Below are 5,456 nucleotides of genomic sequence, written 5' to 3'. Positions count from 1 at the left end.
TAACAGCAGTGCTTAAACAGGAATTCTAGATTTTGAAGGTTCAGTCACACAAAAATGGTGCAGTTATAACCCATGATGACTTCATCTAATATGGGACACACCACACTCTTGTACACATCTATCTGCTTTGCAGTCGGACCAAACACCTGCATATGGGTGAGAGCGAGTAAAAATTAATCCCAACACCACCTTACAATGTACATTTTCGGGATGCAAATAAAAGCAGCATTACATAAAGTATATCCTACACAAAGGGCATGTTAAAAAATAAATGAACAAAAAAATTAAAAGCCTTGCATTTCTTCTCCTCGTTTTCCTCTTCCAACATAACCTAGAGGATTCATAAGCAAATTGTGGCATTAATATCAAAATGACCTTATTAACAGTACACATGGATGCAGCCACATGAATGACTATTCTTATTGCATTGTGTCATTAAGCAGCTAGCAGTGATCACATCTCCATTCATAATTTATACACCTGGTAAGCAGGTCTTATAAATGTCATGTCGTATAAATGTCGTTGGACGATACTGATTGGCTGCCACGAAATAGCAGGTCCCTCCTAATACGGCAGGACTTCCTGCTGCCAATGGCAGCTACTTCCTGCTGCCAGCTGCCGATTTTTCGCTGAACCCCGTCTCGTTAAAATCTCCTCCTAAAAACTGATAGTCTTTAAAATCACAGCTGGATTAAAGTTCACATAAGTTATTTAAAAATAAGACTCGATCTGGGCCGTTAGTTGGAGCATAAATGTTAATAAATACAAGATTAAAAAGTTCATATTTTGCTTTAACCAACATTAGTCTACCAGTAACAATCTCTTGTGTGGTGTAAGATTCTGGTATGAAATGTTTGGCAAACAGAATGCCCACTCCGGCGCTTACTGAACTCAGTGAACTTAAAACAGCTTCACCTTCCCATTCCATCATCCATCTGGACTCATTTTCTTTATCACTGTGTGTTTCTTGTATAAATATCACATCTATGTGTTTCAGTCTCAATAATTCATACAGTTCTGTTCTTTTTCTAACATCCCTTCCTCCACGTAAATTTAAAGAAGCAATGTTAAAATCAGACATGAGATAAAGTATGACATAGAAACAGACTACCATTATGTCACAGAGTAATAGGTCATGCACTGTCATCCTCATCGCACAGCAAATCCTGTCTTGTCCTTATTACAAGCTTTTTTAAACGATAAACTTCTTGGTGTGTGAAGCTTTTATTTTTGTCCCTTATTATGTTTGTAGCCGAGTCCACAAAACGTTGTCTGTCGGGGAAGTGCTGGTCTATTTTAACTCCCTTCATGTTCTTGGTTTTTTGGAGAAACCTTTTTATCTCCTTAGCTGTGTACTCTATGTACCTGGCTGTTCCTTATTGAGATTGTCCTCATCGCTGTCCGTGTCTGTGTTGGTGTCTTGCTCACTGCCCGACTCCATCACTGCTTCTTGACTGTTTACACTTTGTTGTTCATGTTCTGCTTCAACAAGCCCTTTCTTCCTAGTCTGAAAGCCACTATTGCTTGCTTTAGACATTCTTTTGGATCTGACCACAGTGAACCCTGCATCAGCTGTGATCAGATCCGTGACGTCTGTAGCTACAGACTCCTCACTACTCTGGTTTATGACCGCCTCTGTGTTCTGTTCTGGTTTATCATTAGCTTATAGATTTTCCTGTCCCGTCTCCATCTGTTCTGCTTCTGGCCCAGTTGTATTCTCTACTTCTTCTTGACCTTGTGTGTTACTGTTCCCTGTTTTATTTCTTCCTGCCGTTCTGTCTGTACATTGCTTTCCTCATTGTCATGCTTGTCTTTTTCTTTCTGTATTCCTGTCTCCTGAACACCATCAACCTCTTTCTCAGGACAGTTCCTGAACATATGTCCCTCCTGACCACACCCAAAACACTTCAACACTCCAGAAGTAGCAAAAATGACAAATTCCTCCCCATTTACTTTGACTTTAAACACAATATTCAGGCCTTCATCCCTGTTGTTTAAGATCATATACACAAATCTCCTATAGGACAAAATGTGCTTCATCTTGGGGTCTTTATAGCCTGTTGTACTCAGCTTTATCTCAGACACTGGTCAGTTGTGCAATCAGTACCTTATCGTCTATGTAGGGGGGAACATTGGACAAAATAACCCTTTTTGAGAGGCTACTGAGGGGAAAAACTTTGACCAGAGTGTCTTTGATCACAAACTCAACTTTGTGAACTTCATCCACAAACATTACCACTGCCTTGTTCATGCGGCCGGCAGAGACAATGCTCCTTCCGCCGATTAGCTTAGCTACCGTTGCGGCGCACTCCTCTACGGTGCACGTGACAGTCGTTAGCAATTTAAACCCATGTTTCCGGGTCAGGTTTGTTAAAGCCATGACGCCGAAAGAAAGGAGAAAAGTTAAGCCACTACAATGCCTCACACACACACACACACACACACACACACACACACACACACACACAGCTCTACGCTCACTCAAGTCACACACCATACAACATAAAGAAAAAAGCAATAAAGGTAGAGTATTCACTCACACCTTCACTACACGCTCACACGCTCACGCATGCGCACAGAGAGAGAGAAAGAGAGAGAGACGGAGATACTTAAAATACTTTTCCTCAAATTCCAGCTTAGGTTCAGAGCAGATTGTAGACCATGATACACTGTTTGAACCCCGGTGCTATCGAGGGTTAAGGGTCTCGCTCAAGGGTTGAACAGTGGCAACTTGCCGATGGTAGGACTTGAACCCCAACCTTCCAATCAACAACTGTTTAAACTACCACTGCCCCAAAGAGTGCAATCTTCTTCTTCTACTTTCAGCTTTTCCCATTAGGGGGCGCCACATCGAATAATCAGTTTCCACCTAACTCTATCCTCGGCATCCTCTTCTTTCACACCTATTACCTTCATGTCCTCATTTAACACATCCATATGTCTCCTCTTTGTCCTTCCTCTTGACCGCTTACCTTGCAGATCGATCTCCAACATCCTGCTACCAATATAACCATCTCCCTCCTCTGTACATGTCCAAATCTAGTCTCTCTGTCCTTGTCCCCAAAACGGCCAACCTGAGCTGTCCCTCTGATGTCCTAGTTCCTAATCCTGTCCATCCTCGTCACTCCTAAAGAGAACCTCAACATCCTCATCTCTGCTACCTCCATCTCTGCCTCATGTCTTTTCCTCACTGCTACAGTCTCTAACCCATACAGCAAAGCTGCTCTCACTACCGTCTTCTACACCTTTCCTTTCATTCTCTCTGACACTCTTCTGTCACACACACACACACACAACACTCCTGACACATTTCTCCACCCACTCCAACCTACACTCGCCTCTTCACCTCTTTTACACACTCCCCGTCACACTGGATTGTTCACCCCAAATCCGTCTTGAATAATCTAGAAAGAATCTCCCACTGCTGTCTCTCCTAGACAAGTCCACACCTCCACAGGTATCTGGACCAACATCCTTTCCACTCTTGATTCTTCTTAGTCTTCCTCAGCTCATTCTTTCCAATGGAGCACAGGAGAATAATAAAAACAGACTAGCCTGGTGCTGCAGGTGCTTGCATGTTCTCTGCCAGGTTCTTCGGTTTCCTTCCACCTCCAAAAACAGGCTCTTTGTAAATTTTCCATTAAGCACATAATTACCCTAATCCCTAAATGAATGGTGCTCTGCCATAGACATCCAGGGTGTATTTCCACCTCATGGAACACTCTTTCCACCACTGGAGAGCCACAACACTAAAGCCTATGCTCATGTTTAGACCTTAGGGAACGACACTCTGGTGATCAGCTGGCTAATGTGATGTCACTGGAGTGACATGTTGAGCCCATCATCTAAAATCACAGCACAGCTTTAAGGTGATATTGTAACATGATATATCTAGGACTTCAAATGTTATTACACACTCCGAAAGCTTACATCCATGTAGCTCTTGTAGACATAATTCTGTCTGGTCAGAGCTGCTGAGACGTTACTCAACTAAACTGAAGTGTTTTATTCCTTATCCAGAGCGACGTACAGAATCGTTTAGGAAACCTTTTTTTGTTTTTATAAACATATATGCAACAAATCGAGAAAGAAGTGCTAGCTGAAGTGGTTCATGAAGATGAAGGTCTTCAACCATCGTTTGAAGATATCCAGCGACTCAGCTGTTCGGACCTCTAGGGGAAGTTCATTCCACCACCTCGGTGCCAGAACATTGTATACTTCCCTCTTCCCCTGAGAGATGGTGGGACCAGTGGAGCAGTGCTGTAGATCTGAGGGTACGAGGTGCAGTGTGAGGAGTGCTGAGGGCTTTGAGGTTTATATCTGATGTGTTCAGCTACAGGAGCCAGTGGAGGAACACAGCAGTGTGGTGGTGTGGAGAACTTAGGCAGGTTGAAGACAAGTCACACAGCTGCATTATGGATCATTTACAGAGGATGAATTGTGTTCATATGTAGACCTGACAGAGAGAGCTGCAGTAGTCCAGTGTTGTCATGACAAGAGACTGAACACATACCTGAGCAGGGATTATTGATTTCCAACACTGTAATATTTGCAATACTTTATATTTTAGTAATATGATGAATCGGTTACTTTGGGAACAGTGGTGACATTTTCCACACTCCGAGTAAGTGTTGAACTGAAAGTGTCAAAACCCAAATAATCCACCAGAGGGCGGTGGACTTACAGGCTGCAAACGCTGATGTGGTGAGAACCGAAGAGCACTAGATGGACAGTGGGGGTCCATGCAGAATTCTGCTCCATAGTCCTCCAGGAGACGGAGCTTGTAGACCTCAAAAAGACAGGAGATGAACTTGTAGACATCAAAATGGCAAAAGAAGGAGCTTGTAAACTTCAAAACATGAGGAAAAGGAGATTGTAGACTCGCAGACTTCAGGATAATAGAACCTTTTAGGCATCAGAATGCAAGTTTAATGTTTTAAATCTCCAAATGACAGCAGCTTGTGGATTCACTGTGGAAGTCAAAATGGTAGATATGAGAATTTGTAGATTTCAGGAGAACCGGAGAAGGAGCTTTTAGAACTCAAAAGGGCAGATTTACACCTTGTAGAACTTAGATTAATATTAAAAGGATCTTAAGACTGATGCAGGATCTTAACAAACTTAAGAATGGCAGGAGAAGGAGCTTGTAGACCACATGCTAGCAGGAGAAGGAGCTTGTAGACCACATGCTAGCAGGAGAAGGAGCTTGTAGACCACATGTTTGCAGGAGAAGGAGCTTGTAGACCACATGCTAGCAGGAGAAGGAGCTTGTAGACCACATGTTTGCAGATGTAAGTGTGTAGAACTCAAAATAGGGGCATTAGGGTTTTGTAGACCTCAGCATGTGAGGACTAAAAGTTCTTAGTCCTCAAGATCTCAGAAGAAGGAGCTTGTAGAACTTGTAGTTTTTTTTTGTAAAACGTGTATCTGATTTTCATTCTAAAGTCATATGGCGT

This window comes from Tachysurus fulvidraco, chromosome 12 (genome assembly GCF_022655615.1).
Source record: "Tachysurus fulvidraco isolate hzauxx_2018 chromosome 12, HZAU_PFXX_2.0, whole genome shotgun sequence".
Lineage (NCBI taxonomy): Eukaryota > Metazoa > Chordata > Actinopteri > Siluriformes > Bagridae > Tachysurus > Tachysurus fulvidraco.
Note: the sequence above shows the minus strand (reverse complement) of the source record.